The sequence below is a fragment of the Pelodiscus sinensis genome, chromosome 2 (genome assembly GCF_049634645.1).
Source record: "Pelodiscus sinensis isolate JC-2024 chromosome 2, ASM4963464v1, whole genome shotgun sequence".
NCBI lineage: Eukaryota > Metazoa > Chordata > Testudines > Trionychidae > Pelodiscus > Pelodiscus sinensis.
In genome coordinates this window covers 137,120,857-137,141,702 of record NC_134712.1, presented here as the reverse complement: position 1 = coordinate 137,141,702, position 20,846 = coordinate 137,120,857, and the positions used below count along the sequence as shown (strand labels likewise).

At 43.1% G+C, this 20,846-nt stretch overlaps 1 long non-coding RNA gene across 1 annotated transcript in view; it reads left to right on the top strand.

Moving 5' to 3' along the window:
• The window catches only part of LOC112545148 (uncharacterized), a 55,566-nt gene extending 35,434 nt beyond the window's left edge, over nucleotides 1–20,132 (top strand). Inside the window, exon 3 of the long non-coding RNA XR_012901807.1 lies at nucleotides 16,603–20,132. This is a non-coding gene — a long non-coding RNA (uncharacterized LOC112545148). The remainder of the gene's footprint in view (nucleotides 1–16,602) is intronic.
• The last annotated feature ends 714 nt before the right edge of the window (nucleotides 20,133–20,846 follow it).

Genomic DNA, 20,846 nt, shown 5'->3' with positions numbered 1-20,846 from the left:
AGTGGACCCAGAACCTCAGGATGAAGAAGGACACCTTCCTCGAGCTCTGTGAGTGGCTCGCCCCTGCTCTGCGGCGACGGGACATGCACATGAGGCTCACCATTCCCCTCCAGAAGTGTATGGCCATCGCCCTCTGGAAGCTCTCCATGCCGGATAGCTACCAATCTGTGGGGAACCAGTGCGGCATGGGGAGATCCACCATCGGAGCAGTGCTCATGCAGGTATGGCAGTCTCCAGACACTGTGGTGGGGGGGCAGGTGCGAGGACGCGATGGGCTGCCCTAGGGAAAAGAGAGGGAGGGGTGCAAGTCCCCTCCCCTGGTGGGTTGTTCTGTCACAGCTGCACTCCAGACAGCCTGTGGTGGCCAGGATTGCGGGGGGGGGGGGGTTGCTCCTGGGGAGGAGGCATGGGGCAATGGTGGGGAAGGAGCACTCTCAGCCACCCTGGCACCTCAGTGACTATCGGTGGTTTTGTGTGTCCCTCTGCAGGTGGTCAAGGCCATCAACAGAGGGCTGCTCCACAGAGTCATCTGCCTCACCTGTGTGGATGCAGTCATCGAGGGCTTTGGTGCCCTGGGCTTCCCCAACTGCAGGGGTGGATCAATGGGATGCACATCCCCATCCATGCCCCGGAACAGCAGGGCTCCCTGTTCATCAACTGGAAGGGATACTTCTCGGTCATCCAGCAGGCCGTGTCTGACCACCAGGGCCAGTTCGTGGACATTAATGTGGGCTGATCCAGCAAAGCACACGACGGGTGGGTTTACCGCAACTTCTCCATGTGCCAGAGGCTGCACGCCAGGACCTTCTTCCCTGACTGCCACATCAGGGTCGGGGATGTGGACATGCCTGTCTGCCTGGTGGGGGATGCGGCCTACCCACTACAACCCTGGCTCATGAAGCCCTACACGGGACACCTCAACCCTTCCCAACAGGCCTTTAATGCCAGGCTCAGCAAGGCCCGCATTGTGGTGCAGGGGGCGTTTGGCTGGCTGAAGGCCCGATTTAGATGCCTCCTCACCTTCCTCGAGCTCTCAGAGAGGAATATTCCTCATGTGGTGGCAGTGTGCTGTGTGCTGCACAATTTGTGTGAACGGAAGGGGGAGGTTTTCCTGCCAGGCTGGATGGCAGAGGCCAACCACTTGGCTGGCTTGTACACACAGCCCCGCACGGCTGCCAGCTGGGAGGCCCATTGAGGGGGCTACCGGTATCCAGGAGGCCCTGCGGGAGAGCTTCCAGATGGAGGAGTGAAGTCTCCCTGGTGTGCCCCACTGGGGCCCTGTGCCTTATTCCACCTTCATGTCCTTCCACTTTCCCCTCCCTAACCCTGCTTCCTGATGTCAAATAAAAACACATGTGTTGACCGTATCTGGGGTGGGGGGGAAATAGGGTGGGGAAAGGGAAACCTGGGAGCTGGAAGGGGGAGGCAAGGGGAGGAAGGGGGAAGAGAAGCTCAGGGTTGGGGGCTTGCCGGCCCACCTGTCTCCCAGCACTGTGGGTGAGGGGGCCTTGGCATCCCCGGGGGGGTAGTGGGTAAGGAGGAGGAATGGGGGGAAGAAGAAGCAGGAGGGGGAGCAGGAAGGGAAGCAGGAGTGGGAGGAGGAGCGATAGCTGGAGCGGCAGCAGGAAGCAATCTCTGCATGTCTGCACCATGGTCTGCAGGTGGTCGTGATGGCAGGGCCCTGGTCACGCAGCTCCCACAAGCTCTTCTGCTGCACGCCAAATTTCAAAATAAGCAATTTTGAAATAGAACCACAAATTGCGAATCTTATTTTCAAGTTCGGGGTGCTGTGCAGATGCACCCTTAGGGTATGTCTACACTACCCTCCTAGTTCGAACTAGGAGGGTAATGTAGGCATACCGCACTTGCAAATGAAGCCCGGGATTTGAATTTCCCGAGCTTCATTTGCATAAGCGGGGAGCCGCCATTTTTAAATCCCCGCTTGTTCGAACCCCGTGTAGCACGGTGTACCGGTAGTTTGGAATAGGAACCTAGTCCGTACTACCTAGTTTGAGCCCCGTGTAGCCGCGCTACACGGGGTTCGAACAAGCGGGGATTTAAAAATGGCGGCTCCCCGCTTATGCAAATGAAGCCCGGGAAATTCAAATCCCGGGCTTCATTTGCAAGTGCGGTATGCCTACATTACCCCGCTAGTTCGGACTAGCGGGGTAGTGTAGACATACCCTTAGAGACTAAATTATACTTAATGTCAGATAACATAATTTCGTGGAAATTTGGTCTTGTCAAACAAACCTGCTTGCTGTCTTTTTTAAAACAACATTACTGGTCCTATTAATGATGGCACTTGTATTGATAAAGTATAGCTGGATTTCTTTGAGACATTTGACTTAGTATCACATGACATTTTGATTTAAATTCTTGAATTAAATGAAACTAATGGGGGCATACATTAGATGGATAACAAACTGGCTCACTGACAGATCTCAAAATGTAATTGTTAATGTGGTGATGAAATGAGTGGGGGACCATTTCTAGCAGGTTCTTGATCCAACTCTATTAAATATTTTTTCATCACTGATCTAATTGATTATATAAAATCTTTGCTGGTGAAGTTTTCCAACAACATGAAGATTAGTGGGGGAGTAAATAAGGACAAGTTGTTGTTACAGAATTATCTGAATGACCTGGTTATATGCTCACTATCTGATAAAATGCTTTTGAAGAGAGCCACATGCAAGGTTACACACCTGGGAAAGCAAAAATACAGGTTATACCTTTAGGATGGGACACTGTCTTGAAAAGTAGTGATGCAGAGAAGGTCTTAGGAGTCATTGTAGATAATCACCTCAACATAAGCTCTCAGGGCAAAAAGGTTACTGCAATTCTTGGAAGAATAAAAGGGGACTATTAAGTAGAAGAGAAATGATCTTGCTCCTGCACACAGCACTGATAAAATCAATACTAGTACAGTGAGTCCATTTCTTGTGTCCACACATCAGAGAGTGCAAAGGAAAGCATGAAAAATGATTCACAGGCCAGAAAACAAAACCTTATGATATGAGATTTAAGGAGCTCAGTGTATTCAGCTTATTGAAGAGAAAGTTGAGAGGTGACTTGATCACGGTGTACAAATATTTACGCACAGAAAAGGTATTTGATAATGGTCAGGCTTAGGGGTGCACTTAATCTAGCTGAAAAAAGCATATAAAGCACCAGTGGCTGGAAGTTAACGTTAGAAATTCAACCTTGAAATGAGAGTCAATTTCCTAACAATGAAGGTAATTAAGCATTGGAACAGCTTGCCAGGGAGGTGTGAGCTAATCACTGAGTGGAGCCTTTCAAATGTGATTAGATAACTTTCTAGAGAAATATGCAGTGATCCAACTTCCAGGATAAATTATTTGGCCTGTTTATGTAGGCGGTTAGGCTGGATGGGCCCACCTACCTTTTTATGAACCTCCCTGTTCATTCTCTTCCTTTATGGGCCAAAGAGAGAACAGGGTGCTCTGCATAGGCTTCAAAACATTCAGAACACTTCCAGCTCTGCAATAAGACAGTGACTATAACCAAATGTCATGCTTAGGGCTTTTCCAGGTCACCCGCAGAGGTCAAGAAGGAGTTTTTTCCTATTGGCTGTTCTATATTTTCCCCACCAACACTCATATACCTTCTTCTGCCATATAAAGGAAGAGCTGCAGCTAGAGGCAAGACTCTAGATGGGGAAAACCAGTACTCTGAGGAGCTCTGGGAATTTTTTTTTCTAAATGCCCAGGGTCAAACTTATCTTCAGATTTGAGGTTGTGAAGGAATTTCCCCCCAGCTCAGATTGGCAGGCACCAACAAGGAGAAGTCCCCGGAATTTTTTTTCACTTTCCTCTGCTGTATGGGGCAATCTGGCTTCTCTCATCTATTCAATTTCCTGATTGTGAGAGGCCTCATGAGCTGGTAGCACCTCAGTCTCTCCTGTTCTCTGCCTATGACACACAACAGCTTAGTCTCCTGAGGACCAAAATGCTTCAGTGTAAACTAAAGTGAATAGACTCAGTACAGGATTAAAATGGGACAAAATGTAATGACTGTGATAATACAGGAGGACAGACTAGATGACCTAATGGTCCCATCTAGCTTTATGAATCTATGAAAATTATTACCTGATCATTCCCTAATTTTTTCAAAGCTATTCCTAGGAGTTACTTCTATACACAGAAGCGAGAACAGCAATGGGGTCAGGTCTGTGAGAGCTGCAATAATGCTCTAATACACAGGAAGGACAAGAAGAAAGGGAAACTTTATTTTCTGGCCCCAATCATGTGACCTGGGCCAAGGTTTGGAGGGTTAATCTGTCACACAGAAGGGTACTAATATTAGAATAACACTACAGGATACCCTTTTGTTAAGAAACTTGGGAATAAACCAAACTTGGAAGGTTGGCTAAATTAAATGTAATGGTGGGATCCCTTTTCCATGCAGCTGCGCCTACTCTTCCTAACAAGCCATAGGACTTCTCTTCCCTTTTTATTGGTGATATTGTCAGGGGTCCTCTACTACTTGTTCCTGCTCTCACACCCCCAACAAGAGAGGCAGGCATATTCTCTGCCATGCAAAAAGCCTTAAAGCTGCATATGGTAAATGTTGACAATCATGTGAGGATGGTCACATGCAGCTATTTTGTGTGAAGAGATCCGTGTGAACAGCTGTACCATTTCAACCTAAAAAACAGTGTCAGTTTTAGTGGGCCTCGTTCAGTGGGCATTCTGTTTTTCACTCTTTTTATGAGTATTAGGGAGATGCTATCAGTCCCTGCAAAAACACAATAGAAAAAAGTCATAATCTGTATTCTAGTTGGCAAGTTATTCTTGAAGGCTGCGTCTAGACTGGCATGATTTTGCGGAAATACTTTTAACAGAAAAGTTTTTCCATTAAAAATATTTCCGCAAAAGTGCGTCTAGATTGGCACGGATGCTTTTTCGCAAAAAGTGCTTTTGCGCAAAAGCATCCGTGGCCAGTCTAGACACGATTTTGCGCAAGAAAGCCCTGATCACTATGTTAGCCATCGGGGCTTTTTTGCGCAAAACAGTTCTTCCCTGTCTACATTGGCCCTCTTGTGCAAGTATTCTTGTGCAAGAGGGCTTTTTCCCGAGTGGGAGCGTGAAAGTATTTGCACAAGAAGCTCTGATTTTGTACATTACAAAGTCAGTGCTCTTGCGCAAATTCAAGCGGACAGTGTAGACAGCTGGCAAGTTTTTGCTAGTCTAGACGCACCCGAAACTTGCCAGTCTAGATGCACCCGAAGTGTCAAGAGCCACCCGCACAAACTTATTTATGTTTCTTTGGTGTACTGGAGAGTAAAACAGTGGATCCTGCAAGATTCATTTATAGCACAGAGAGGTTTTAGAAAAGAAAAGTATGTAAATGACATCTTACAATCAAGCATGGGCAATACTGGAAACACATTAGCAGGCTTAAATATGGTAGTTATTCCCAGTCAGTAAAATGACAAATAGCCTCTGCTCCATGTGAATTAATAACAGTGGGGTTTTTTTCATATTAAGGGTTTTTTTTAAAAGTGAGGCATTTGCTGTAGTTTGATACTGCTATAAATAAATAAATACATGTTAATGTATTGGTGTCAGCAAGATTTCTGTGATCTAGCTGAAAAGGATCTCATGAAATCCACCCTTTGAAAACAGTAATGTGGACAGTCTCACTCTGTTACTCTCACTGCTACTCTTTTTCTCCACTCAATATATTGGAGATAGGAAATTACTTCCACATTTAGCTTATTCCCATAATTAATTAGATCTGAACTGGGATTCATGGTGGATGAGTACCCTGAAGGTATTAATAATGTCACAATATATTTCACTAGCTTTCTCTGAATCACATCTCTTCTACAAAATGGATAAAAATAGTAATTCAATAGGAGTGCCGTTTAACTGTTAAATTGCAGCTCAATAATACAGTGTAGACAGATCATTTGCAATGAAATTCAAAGCAAATTCTTCTAGTAGCTTAAAGTACATCTCAAGGTTTCATTACAAACATTTGTGCTTAAATAAGCTAATGGCTTCCAAGAAAACAGAAATATAATTTTAAAACCAAAGATATGTCAAAGGAAAGTAGAGCCTATCATTTGTGATGTACAAGAAGAAGATTGAGGTGTGATGCATAGCTATAAGCACCATTACTGAAATATTTCATGCCACTTCTACAAAACATAACAGAGGCAAATTGACTATTTACATAGTGGATTTTAATAACTTCTATATATATATCCTGCAGTCTCTAACAAATGACAAATGCTCATGATATAAAAAGGCAAGTAAACTGAAGGATCTAATATGAACATTTTTGCTCGAGAAAAATACACTTATTATAATTTCAATAATACAAGTTAAGAGTATTTGTAGTCTGAAAACTGCCTGAGGACTCATACTTTCTGGAACCCAAGCAAGGTGAATGAGACTCATTAGAACACACAGGAAAAGCAATTCTTCCTTCCCAATTAAAATAAAACAAATACAGAGGTGGCTAATCATGTTCCCTGATCTATGTCATATGCAGTGTCTGATGGTGTGAGCATTCAGGTTCAGATTAAAAGCTGAATAAGTGGAGAGAAATCACCATACTTCTTTTGCTTCAACAATACGTTTAAAAAATTGATGTTCCTTGCCATGTTGCATCAGTCCACAGTCACAAGAAATTAATACTTCTTTAAAGATATATGTGTTCTCTCTATCCTTGCCTTCAAATCCACACACAGCCAGAACCAGTTCTGTCCGATACTCTTTGTCTTTGCAGTGGAAGAGACCAGACATATACCATGTCTGAGTGTTCCCAGAAGGACTCCTGAGTTCTTGGTCTGAATGTAGGAGGTGCCCTTTGCCTGTGCTCCAGCCTTTTGTCCAAACACGTTAAAGCTCATCAGTAAACCATTGAGTTTTGTGAGCATCATGCAACCATTGGAGCTGAGTAGGTGCAATTTGTTAATGGTGGTGGAGAACATGATTAGTTCTGCTCCCCCAACCCTAGCTCATCACAAAAATGACATTATGTAGAGTGCACAGAAGTGTCTCCAAACTTACACTGAAATGGTCTCTGACCAGTCCTTTTCTGGGGTAGTGCAATATTCCAGATGTAGCTTCACCAGTGCCAAATAGAGGAGAATAATCACTTCCCTCAATCTGCTGGTAATACACCTACAAATGCAGTCAAATATGCTGTTAGCCTTCTTGACAAAAAGGGCACACTGTTGACTCACATCCAACTTCTTGTCTACTATAATCCCCAATTCTTTTTCTGCACAGATAATGCTTAGACAATCATTCCTCAGCCTGTAGCCATGCTTGGGATTCTTCCATCCTAAGTGCAGGATTTTTCATTTGTCCTTGTTGAACCTCATCAGATTTCTTTTGGCCTAATCCTCCAATTTGTCTAGGTCACTCTGGACCCTATCTTGGGAAATGAATGCAAACTGGACTCAAATACATTCATTTTTAAATGAGTTAATATTTGATTTTTTTCATTATTAATGCAGCTGTGTGTTTGCATGCATACAGGAATTTATGGCATGTAAATATTAGACAAAGCTTTGGGTAAACAGGTATTGCAAACCAGATCCATTGACTTATGTTGGAAGTTATCCCATCAGTTTCAATCAAGTCACAAAAATGAATCACTCATTCTCTTCTCATTTGTCCCTTTTCCCTTCTCTATTCAGCAATAACATATTCTTGAAAAGTGGATGTAAGGCCTTTAAAGCTGTTGTTTACAAGTCCCATTAGTGTTTTAAAGTCATTTCCTGTATTCTGCTAGCAGAATCCCTTCCAAAAGCACTGCTTGGCAGCTGCTAAATGAACTTGAGAAGGAAGACATCTGATCTGAATTTGTTTTTCAAGATAATTAGCTTGTTCAGACATGAGCAACGACAAGAACAAAATAATTGTGATTATTGGAGAATACTTTGATACAATGGATTCCACATTACTATTATCCACACATCTTTAATTAGTGCTTTGATAATTTATTGTGTAGAAAGAGCCTTTAACATAGTGAACAAAGCCTTGACCTTTCAGTTTATAACTATAAGAAGGCAAGGGGGATGGAGAGGGAGAAAATGAATATAATTTTATTAGTATTACAGCGTTAACTTTAATCTTGCAGTTGTTTGCACTTAATATAACCTTTCTGTTCTCTCTTCTTCCTCTAAAATATAAAAAGCATTCATTTGAAGGGCTATTTCTCGGCACATTTCCTTCTGCCCCTCTCCCACATGCTGTCCCTTACACAACAACAGGAAAACAGTTGATGACTGCTTTTATATTAGCAGATGAATCAGACCAACATGCCAACAATGCCACTTTGGGGTCCTTCTGCCATAGAAAATAATAATAGAAATCTACATTTGCATTAAGATATGGAGAGCTTCAGTAGCATGAAAAGCTTGACAAAATTCTCCAAATTCTCAGCCCAAACTCTTTCCCCCTCAGAAAAACAGTAGGAGGAAGGGCAAATAGACTTTTTATAGCCAGTGTTCTTACTGCTAGTGCAAATGTCAACATTTTCTCACATGAACTGAGACATATTTAATGACTCACAGTTCCTTTGAGAGCTGAATATCTAGCTAAGTTCTATTTGGCCTTTAGACAAGCCAACCAGCTGAGAGAAGTGGTGAGGTCTTGTTTGATTACTACAAGCCTGCTAAAGAATGGGTCTTAATATCTTATATTGCTAAATATATTATATGCATCACCAGTAAAGCGCTTGACATTTCAGAAATGAAATCTTTGTGTAGACAGTGGATTTAAAAAGTAATAATGCCTCTGTCTCCTGAGAGTAGGAAATCTATACTGGTTCTAATTACTAATATCCTTTCACTTTTTGCTGAATTGAATAGATTTCTGGCAGATTGGAGGAGAAATGGAAATCTAGATGCAACTCAAGTCATCTGTAAGAGTTGGTCATTTGCTTTATGTTCTGAACTGATATCAGCTTACCATTCTATTTCCATTCTAGTGTTCAGCCAATTGTATTCAATAGTAAAGATCTGATCAATTAATAATGGATGAATGTACTTGGTCTATAGCTATAGAATGGGGGGAATGATAAGAACAGTCTTGGTAGACTAAAAGTATTTCTGATCCAGTTAGCAACATTACAAATGTAGTAGACGAGGTTCACCATGGGTGTAAATTGCCATTTCTCCAACTGAGCTTTACCAATTTGCACCAGCTGAGAATGTGCCCTACCCTTTTATCCCCACCCACACCAAAGATTAGGGGAAGTGCACAGAAATTAAATGAAAGAAAAAGTTAACCAAACCTTGTCAAAGCAATACTCGTGTAATAAGCTAAGGCTTCACTCAATTTTTATTTTAATCAAACCTCTTTGCTCATCCATACAGTAAACTAAAATTATTACATTAAACAGAAATGCAGGTAATGTGTTAGGCAGATTCAATCTACTCCAGTAAATAGCATTTCTATACTGCATTCATCAGACACCTAATTAAAGGTGCCTAGCTTCCTAATTATAAATGCTTCTGATCTGATACTTTTTGGTTGCCTTACTTTTTCTAACCAATTAGTTTAGCTTCTCTTTTCATGAAAGAAACCTCTGTGAATACTTGGAAATTGACAGTATGGGATGAAATAGTGAACCCTAATATAAAATGAGAACAGATTGTTTCAAATGTTTCCTTCACTAATTATTCATGAATACAAATACATTGTTGAAACATAAAAGGAACCTGAAGCATTTAGTTGATGACCAGCATCTGCTAATAGAAGCTAAAGGAGACAAGCTTGGATTCATGTATTCCAAATTGGACAATCACATTTAATTCATATTTAAAATTTACCTAAAATAGGTTTTCTGTGCATTGGAATGTCACAACTAGGCTAAAAACTTAAAAAATTCAAGCCCACATTGTCCAATCTAGGGCCCTATACTAAGGCATTTAAATCCACATTTTAGGTCAAGATCGTGGCTCATCCTGTGCACATGTGCAAGTCAGTAAGGAAGCACAAGTCATCCACTTACTTTCTGTGCAGGCTACCCACAACATGAGTCACAACTTGGGAGGGAGAGCAGTCATTGTGGGGCTGCCACTGCCCTCCTGCATGTGGGGATGGAGGGAAGACAAGAAGCGAGTGTGTAGGGACTGGGAAGACATGGAGCCTAGACTCTAACCCACACAATGTCCCACTCAGAGCAGCTGAACTCGAGAGGCAGAGTGACTAATCTATGGTTCTATACCAGGAGCAGACTATTTTCTCCCATGAGCAAATAAAGGCCAGTGCTTGGCTTGCTCCTGGAGCAGCTCTACCCCTAACCATGGGGTAAGTATAAACCCTCGGTCCAGTTCTCACTCAATTAAACAAAATAAACTGGATGAACAAAGGCTTTGAGTGTGCACAGCTCCCATTGAAGTCCTTGGGGATGCATCTACATTGCAATAAACTATCCCTGGCTGGCTCATGTCACCAGACTTGGGCTCACATAACTTGGGCTGTGAGATTATAAAATTGTAGCACAGATGTTCAGGCTCAGACTGGGACCTTACCCCCTCAACTTGTCTCTCTTACCAACAGAAATTGATCCAATCAAAGATATTACTTTCCCACCTTATCGGTCTAATATTTCAATAAAGAATGCAGATTTATGTAATGACCATAGAAGCAATTACATATATTTTTGACTTTGAAAATTTGAAGATGTCATAAAATGTTCACATCTCCTACCATGTAAATTCTAGGAAATGTAAATATTCACACTTTGTATGCTGAATAAACATTAGATTATGTTTTCTCTGTAATTTTCAATAAAGGAAGTACTTCTTCTGTGGATAACTGTCTGCTACATTGTAATGAACATATAAAAATTAAATGAACCATGTTTACGGTGTATATTTTAATACCTCTTTAGGGTATGTTTCTCAGGCATCAATTCTTACTGTTCTGTTAAAAAATGAATGCCTTTCCTGCTTGTGAAAGGTGCTGTCTTAATCATATAGAAAAATACTAGTTTTCTTTTTATTCAGTAGCCACGTAACATAATTGCAATTGTACTATAATCCCTGCCACAGTCCTGATTTAGGAATACATCTCTATTAAAGAAAGAATTTAACCAATTGCTTATGCATTTTCCTGAAATCAACCCTCAGTCACTTCTTAAAAGTGTAAGAGTTTTGTTTACAATGTTAGGCCTTCTCATTCTGTGAGCAGGCAAAGCATATAGCTTGTGAGAAGCACTAAGGGTGTGTCTAGACTACCGAGTTTTGTCGACAAAAGTGGACTTTTGTCGACAAAACTATACCAGCGTCTACACTACCGTTGAGTTCTGTCGACATAACGTCGACAGAACTCAGCAGTTTTGTCGACGCTGGTATACCTCATTTTACGAGGCATAACGCCTTCTGTCGACAGAGTTCTGTCGACAGAAGGTGTTATTGCCTGTAGGGTTGTGTCTAGACTACAGGGTTTTGTCGACAAAGCAGCTTGCTTTGTCGACAGAACTGAATGTGTCTAGACGCTCTATGTCGACAGAAGTTTTGTCGACAGATACTGTCGACAAAACTTCTGTCGACAAAAGCCTGTAGTCTAGACGTACCCTAAGCGTGCATTTAATGTTGTTGGATCAGTCTTTGTGTGATAATGATTTTAGGCACCCATCCTATAAATACTTTTGTATGTGCTCAATTTTATTACCATAAGTAGTTCTATTATGATGTACTCATAATAATAAAATTAAGCACATGTATTATAAGTGTTAGCCCAATTGGAGCCTTAGGGTATATCTACACTACAAAGTTAGTTCGAACTAACGGACGTTAGTTCGAACTAACTTTCCTAGGCGCTACACTAGCGCTCCGTTAGTTCGAACTTAATTCGAACTAACGGAGCGCTTAGTTCGAACTAGGTAAACCTCATTTTACGAGGATTAAGCCTAGTTCGAACTATCTAGTTCGAACTAAGGGCTGTGTAGCCCTTTAGTTCGAACTAGTGGGAGGCTAGCCCTTCCCAGGTTCCCCCTGGTGGCCTCTCTGGGCACAACCAGGAAAACTCTTCTCCTCTCCCCCAGCCCCGGGCCCTTAAAGGGGTAGACTCTGGCCAGACGGCACTAGAGTCAGCCTGCCCTGCCAGGAGTCTCTGCCCCGAACCAGTGGCTGCAGGATGAGCCAGGCAGCCAGTGCCAGTGAGATGTCCCGTGCCCAGTCCCCCAGCACCCAGGGGCCAGCCAGGGGCCGTAGACGGCGTGCGGCCTCCTGGTCTAGTGCGGAGGTCATGGACCTCATTGAGGTTTGGGGGCAGGCCCCCAACGTCCATGATCTCCGCACTAGGAGGAGGAAGCATAGCAGCCGCCATGGCCAGCAGGGGACACAGGCGCACCCAGGAGCAGATGCGCATTAAAGTTAAACAGCTGCGGCAGGCGTACGCCAGGGCCACAAGGGGCAGCGCCGCTGCAGGGGCTGCCACCTGCCCCTACTTCACTGCCCTCCACCAACTATTGGGGGGCAGGGCGGTCCGTGCCAGCCCGGGGGACATCGAGCCGGGACCAGAGGGCCCTGACCTGGGCGCACCAGAAGGGTCACCGCCAGCAGTGTCGTCCAGGGAGACCGTACCGGGTAAGTAGTTTGAATTAAGTAGTTCGGGGGGGGGGGGAAGGTGGGAGGGAGACCAGGGACCGTGCGCGTGGGCCATGCCTTCCACGGATCACGCAGACACCTGTGCATGTGCGAGCACGTGCCATGCTACCCTTGGGCAGGTGGCTGCAGCTGCGTGACACCCAGGGGCCATTGCCCAATAGGCACATGCTTGTGCAAAGAGACGTGACATGCTCCCGACCCCGGGGCAGGACCCAGCAGGATGATTTCCCTTCACATGTCCTCTCTACACGGAGGCAGGGGACATCTCCCCTTCCCCCCCACCGCCCCGGCCACACTATACATGGCACAGGGACATAGGTGCGGTCTTGGGGCAGCTCCCAGTCCCGGGGAGAGCCAGACATCCTGACCATGGCCTCTGTACAAGCACAGCGGCTGTGACGGTGCAGGACATGGTCACCCTCACGTTGCGGAGTTGGGGAGGGGGCTGGGCATCATCCTCTGCGTCCCCAGGGAGAACTGACCCCTTCTCTTCTTTCTCTACAGCTGCACCAGCTGCTCGTGCAGGGCGCACCACCCCGCCCGGGGCATGCTCCCACACCCGCGGCCTGCTCCGGACCGCCAGCATGGAGCAGGAGTACAGGGACCAGCACCTTGGGGCCCTGCGAGCTGTGCACCACACACTACAGGCGTGGATGAGGGAAGATCTGCAGGTCCGCCACGAGCTGCTGGCTGAGCTCCGAGGGCTGAGCACCAACCTGCAGCTCCTGCTGCAGAGCATGGTGCCCCGTGCTGGTCCTGCACCTGCTGCCCCCCCAACTGCTGTCCCTCCTCCCCTCCTGTTCCCCTCCCACCTCTCCCTCCTCAACCCCCACAACCTCTTCCTCAATGTCCACACCCCCCACCTCAACCTCCGCACCCTCCACCCCATCCCCCCGGGGACGCCGAGGCCCCCTCCCTCGCCGTGCTGGGAGGCGGTTGGCCCGGCGAGACCCCCACCCCTGATCCTTCAGTTTCCCTACCCCCTCCTTTCCCTTGCTTCCCCCTTTCAGCTCCCTCTTCCCAGTTTTCCCCCTCCCCTCTCCCAGCCTCTCTCTTCCCCTCTCCCACCTCCTTTTCCCAGTTTCCCCGAGTTTTGTTAAATAAACAGAGTTTCTATTTTTGAACACACGTGTCCTTTATTTTGTACATCAAGAAGAGGGGCTAGGGAAGGGTAAGTGGAAGGAGGTGAGGGAGGAATGGGGCACAAGCCCCCGATGGGGAGGACTGGGCTGGCTCTGCGGGCTTCTGGGGGTGGAAGCTCTCCTGCAGTCCCCCAATTGCCCCCTCTCCCCAGATGGCAGCCTGCGGCACGTGCATCCGGTCTGATGGCCGAGTGGTGTGATGTGCCCAGTGTGGGCACTCCGGGCACTCCAAGCCAGGACTGCTTTGCAAGCGGGGCACCCCTGAGAACTGTCTGTCCGGGGTGGGGGTCGGGTCTCTTTAAGCGCAGCCCTGGGCTAGCCTGAGACAGCATCTCCACGCTCTAAGTCCTCCTCTGATGCTCTGCCGGCACTGCTTCCGGCCAGCCTTAAGCCCAGTTCAGGGTCCACTCTGTGTGGACATGCTAGTTCGAATTAGCAAAACGCTAATTCGAACTAGTTTTTTAGTCTAGATCCGTTAGTTCAAATTAGCTTAGTTCGAATTAACTAATTCGAACTAAGTTAGTTCGAATTAACGTTGTAGTGTAGATGTACCCTTAGTTATTTAAACTTGGTTGGATTTGAACTGGTGAATAAAGGGAAAGGTTTTATATCCCTTTCTTAATCTCCCATTGAGCCATCCAGACCAAATATTTTAAGCGTAAGCACATGGTTAAATTATTTCTTTAATAGAGATGTGTTCTTGAATCAGGATTGTCACTGGGATTATAGTACAATTGTAACTATGTTGCATGGCCTCTGGATAAAAAGAAATGTTTGAAAGAAAAAACTGTTTTATGATGTATTAAGACATTTGACAATTTTATTGGACCTATTTCTTGCTCCCCATGTACCTGAAAAGCCTACTGTATTAGCATGCTTCCACATGTACAGGTCCCAGAGGAAAAGTAAATTGGACAAGCACATTTAATTCATATTTAAAATTTACCTAAAATAGTTTTTCTGTGCATGGGAATGTCATAGCTTTAAAGCCTGATATTATGGAACTTACAGCAGCTAGAAGCTAGTATTCTATGTCCTCTTTGAAAGCAGGGGATCCCAACTTTGTAATGGCAAAATGCTCCCATTTCTAGCTCTTCAGGGCCATGAGATATTATTATGGAAATAGTGAATACTTTCTGCCCTGGGCTTAAAACAACTGTAATTCCCAGAGGAACTTGGCAACATTTGGAGAAATTATGGCAGATATTTTTTACACACTCAAATGTTTTGACTATTAGAATAAGTTTCATGGTAAAATGAATTTGTAAGCAGAATGCAAGAGAGGTGGTTAAATGGAAACATCTCTCTCTCTCTCTCTCTCTCTCTCTCAAAAGGATTGTATTTATACAGACACACTATTACATGAGTGACACACACACATACACACTTCATATCTTTCTGTATATTGTATCTGTATAGTACCTATAATATCTTTTATGCTCAGATATTTGTATGTTTATTATTTAGAAAGTGTAAATTTTTCATCAAGATGATGCCACTTCAGGAAAATTTCCCACTGAATATTATAATAATCCTATTTATAGATTAGAACTTGATTGACGGTTTCTCACTGTCTAGAATTGTTTTCTCACCATTCATTATTCTCAACATGCATGCATTCTGAGTACTATTAACTAAAATCTTATTACTGCTGCTAGATAGCAATTATATTTACAGCACAGAGATTTTACAGATAATATATTGTTGCATATTTTGCTCTTCATAATAAACTTAGACATTAAATGTTCACCTCCTAGACTGTATTCATATTACATTTAGAAAAGTGTGTTTAAAAGTACATAAACACCAGCAGGTAATAAGATAGTAGTGCTCTTTCATACCAAATATTTATGATTTACAGTAGTATTATAATTTAATTTTACCAAATCTACAGTACAGAGGCTTTTCAATCATGCAGTTTTAAAATGTAGTTCATGATGGATAAATATAAGGTCTATATAACCTCTGGTAATAGCTGGGCCAAATAGAATTGCTGATTATAAGACAGGATAATTTTAAGGATAATGGGAATAGAAATGTCAGCTTGCCAACCTAATAATTATTTAGCTATGTATGGGAGTAGGAAGCAATATGAATTCAGTAGGAATAACATGTAAGAAGTGGAGACAAACACATTTACTCAATGAATTTGGCCTCATCTTCTATTCATTAGATGTCTGGAAGTAGATCATAAATCCCTTGTGTTCTTTTGTCATTCAGGTTCATTCAATGAATTTATTTATTTTTAACTCTGTGATTTGATTGCAAACATTCCAGCATCATATGCCTGGCTTGCTCAGGTGTAAATGACCACATAGGGTGCAAGGCAGAGGAAAACAAGGCTCAAAGTCTGTGGGTAATTCTCAGACAGAAGAAAGAAGTAATTTCATTAGATGAATTGTGCACTATGACTAGTGTTCCCAGCTCTACTAATGAGGCAAGAAATTACATTCTATAAATATTTAAGCTAGCAAGCTACCATTAAAATGAACTTATCTTATTAAAAAAAAAGACTTTGTTTTCTTCTTCCCAAGTACTATGAATATTTATCAACTCTTTACAATATTGTGTATCTTTTGTGGAATATTTCTAATGTTTTGTGACCATATTCAGAATGTGTGTGTGTGTGTGTGTGTGTATATATATATATATATATATATATATATATATATATATACACACACATATGTTTATTTTATGAAAAAGCTGTAAGGTGTGTGTGTGTGTGTGTGTGTGTGTGTGTGTGTGTGTGTGTGTGTGAAAATGTTACAGATTTTTCATAAAATAGTGTCATTCCATAAGCCAGACAACTTCTTCTTTGTTAACAAGAACTTTTTTCTGTCTCCATTGCAGCTACTTCATCAATCGTAGAGGACACAACTTTCTTTTTCAAAGGAGTCCTTTTACCATTTCTGTGACTGTGTTATCTAAGTACTTCTTATTGAACCTGTTGTGGATTGTTCCCTTCAGATGAGTGGTACTAAAGATAGGAAAGTTGTTTTAATTTCTAAATTAATTAAAGTTTAATTCAATTTAGAATATCGTCCTTTAAAAATTTCATTTTTGGCATGATATATGCTATGTATAATAATGCTTGAAGAATAATTACTTTTTCTTGCTATAAATGAATGCAACTGGAATGAAGAATATTTTTGTTCTTTTCACCAGGTATCTTTTTCTCCTACTACAAATATAGAAATATTGTAAGTTTCATTTGTTCCATTAATGACTGAGGGACAAAAGAGATCCTTCAACAATACTTTTACTGTTGGGGCTGCCCAGCATTAATAGGAAACCCTATATCCTAAATGGAAATGGTAATGATAGAATTGGGTTTTGTAAATGATTATAGCCTAGGACTAGCTATCCATTCCTAAACAGTCTTCTAACTGGCATCTGTGGGGACAGATCTCTGACAGGTAATGGAGTATAACTTTCCCCTTGTCATAAGACAGGGTCCAGGAAATAAAGAAAAGTGTCTTCCCAACAATCCTTTGTGCAGCTCTTTTATTACATGGTCTCAGGAGAAAAACTAAGTCTTTGGAAAAAATAAAAGAAATGAAGACATCTGAATACCTTGGGTTGGATGGAACCTGACAAAGAATGAAAAGACTGTGCTTGCTGTGTTCCCGCACTTTCCTGGAAGCAGCTGAAATTTTCTAAACTACTGTCCCCCACTTTGTCAGCTACCAGTATCCCATTTTGAGACCAGCTCTACCCTCCCCCTCCCCCCGCCTGCTTGCGCTTTTCAGCAGAGGCAAATACAGTGCTCAGCAATGGGGATATACTACAGGTACATTATAGGTATATATAACCAGTTGTAAAATGTGGTGGCCAAAAACAGCTTTGAGACACATCCCTTTCTGACAGGTTGAACTCACTCCACACTGGACAGGAAAGGGTTAACTCCTCACCGGGACCAGAAGAAGCAACACTCCCATAGCCCAACTGGGCATGCTTCAGGTGTGGCACCAGTGTAAGAGCGAGCTCAGTCTGGGCTGACTGCCAGAGAGGAAGGATGCTTCCTGATGGCTCCCATCCGGGAACAGTTGGAACACTGGACTGAGGCACATAGTGGTGCTAAGACCCAGACAGATGTCCAGTTACTTGTGGACACCCCAGGGATGTCTGAGCTTCTGGGATTTGTACCAGCTGAGGAATCTGGAGACCCAGAAGATGGACAAACTACCACCAGGAGTCCCACAGCAGGACAAAGCTGAGAATGAGGAGATGGACTAACCTTTGTCCTTATGATAGTCAGTCTGTTGCAGATGGATCCCTGCTGACTCAATGGTAGGCACCCTCAACCCTAATAGAGTCCTGGACTGGGATCGAGTAGATCAGGGAGGGCTAGGTCTCCCTACCTTAGTCACACAGCCCTTAGGTGATGGCCCACACACCCCGACTGGCACTAAGCCCCACTGCCCCACCTGAAGGGGAACTCTATTGTCTCCAGCTGCTAGGCCATACAGTGCTGCTCCAGAGGACAATTCTGTTGACTCTGACTCCCAGGCCTTACTGCCCTACAAACCCCAGGGTATCTCTGTTGATTCTGGCCACCAGGTCTTGCTACCCTTCCAACCCCAGGTATTGCTATGGTCTCTGTCTGCTAGGCCCCATTGCCCTGCAGAGAAGGGCTACCCCCTTGATGTAGGTCATGACACTCTACAGCTCCATGGATCAGGGTGATTACATGGACTCTGGTCAACAGGCCTTACAGACCTGAGAATCAGGGAAACTCTGTTGACTCTAACCCTTAGGTCTCACTGCTTAGAGACAGAGGTCAGCTCGAAGGATAGGGTGAACCCACTTCACATTGGACTGGGTCTCCTCATCCCATCACACTCTCCTTCAATGTATCTCAGCCTAACACCAATGCCTGGCTCCTGAGGACAAACTCTCTCTCAGAAATTGGCTGTAATCAGAGACCAAGGCAAAGAGTAAACTACTCTGTTTCCTCAGTTCCCTCTGTCCCAAAGATGTCTCGATATGCACCCTTGCATTATAGCATAAACACAGAATATCCTTACAGAATCTCTGAAAATCTTGACGTTTGTCCTTACTAAATCTTGAGTGGAGGAAGATCTTTGCTTTAGTTTGTAGTCACTGTCATTTATGAATAAATTAAATTTAGCAGCCAGGCTTGGATATTAAAATGTGACCATATTCTGAAATGTTTTTTTAAAATACAGTTTTTGGCTTATTTAATCATGTCTGAGCTAATGAATTACCACCAATTGTCAGCAATCAGGCAATGATATCTCCTGCACTAATACCACAAATAACTGTCTAATATTTGAGAAGCTACCCCAACTGAGGTATACAGCCTCAGTTATCTGAACATAACATTCATTTGGATATTTAAGAATTTGTATAAATGAGGCTCACAGAGTATAAAGGCTTAATAGGCATGAATTTGGAACTTGGCTATATTATTATCAAGTAATGAAGCCATGAGTGAATCATGCAGTTCAGTCCAAAAAGAGTGGAAGACATATTCTAGATCTAGCATGTTACAGACTATTTAGATGTAGTCTTGATAATACAAATGAGACCAGAGGCAGAGTGCTGTAGTTGTAAATAATTCCTTCCTGAATTTCCATCACGCTATATGGAAAATACTTCAGCTTAGGTCTTTTCCCCCAGGTAAGCTGTAAGCTTGATTTGTTTCAAGATCCTTATGAACTGATACTTCATAGATCATACAAGCTGCATGACACGAATTATTCAAACATAAGATAAGAAATGTCAGATTTTCTTTGTTAGTTTCCGTCTACACATTAACCATGGAGCCTCTTGATGCATCCACTCACTTGCATATATTAAAAAAAAATTGATGACTTAAGACTGTAAACTCTTCAAGGCATGGATTGCTGTTTTGTTATGCATTTTTACAGTGGGATACTGGGATCCTGATCTGTGATTGTGGATCCTAAATGCTACCACAATTAATAATAATAGTTATTTACTCCTCCTCCTCCTCCTCCTCCTCCTCCTCCTCAAATAAATACAAATGTGGTATTTACATCAGGATAAGAGTAACATTTACCATCTGCTATATCTCCAACCATGACAATATCTGGTGTGCCCCAAGTCTGTCAAATAAGAATTGTTTTGGAAAGCTAGACATTTTGATTATACCTAAAGGGGGGGGACAAAGCTGATTTGCATATGGAATTTTGTTTTCTTTTCTAGGTATTCCACAGGACTTTTTGTGACTTACAATATGCAATAAAATGGGAGACACACAGTGGGTGAACACTATCTACTTCATGCCTATTAAGAACCCTCCCGGACAAGGGACAATATTTTAGAAAAATTGTTAAATCAAACACATGAGGTTTTCTGCTCCTCTTGCAGATGTTTTTCTGGGGGCTTCTGATCCACCCTTTCCATGATAGCAGATAACATGCTGAAAACAATTATTGGATTCAGAAATGCTGATAAATATTTAAACCTCTCAATCACAAACATGTTTTACATTTTATAGACAATGGGAATGTTTTGATCCCATTAATTCAAGCCTGTCATACTGAAGAACTGAGCAAAGTTCAGTGTGTACACTTGAAAGATTTTCAGTAAATAAAACAAACCTCTTTTGGTAAAAGAAAAGTCTGCTTTTGTTACAAGAAGAGTAATTTAATTTGAGAGTCTCTGTCTATCGTCTGTCTCTTAGGGTATGTCTACACTACCACCCTAGTTTGAACTAGGGTGGTAATGTAGGCAACGGAAGTTGCAAATGAAGCCCGGGATTTGAATTTCCCGGGCTTCATTTGCATCTCGCCGGGCGCCGCCATTTTTAAATGTCCGCTAGTGCAGACTCCGTGCCGCGTGTAGCCGTGAGGCACGGAGTCCGCACTAGCGGACATTTAAAAATGGCGGCGCCTGGCGAGATGCAAATGAAGCCCGGGAAATTCAAATCCCGGGCTTCGTTTGCAACTCCGGTTGCCTACATTACCACCCTAGTTCGAACTAGGGGTGGTAGTGTAGACATACCCTTACATTATTTTAATGGATGATTCAATGAGCTTTAATGAGTTAATCGTGCATTCGTGCCTACAAACCTGTATGGAAAAATACCCTTTTAACTGACAAGT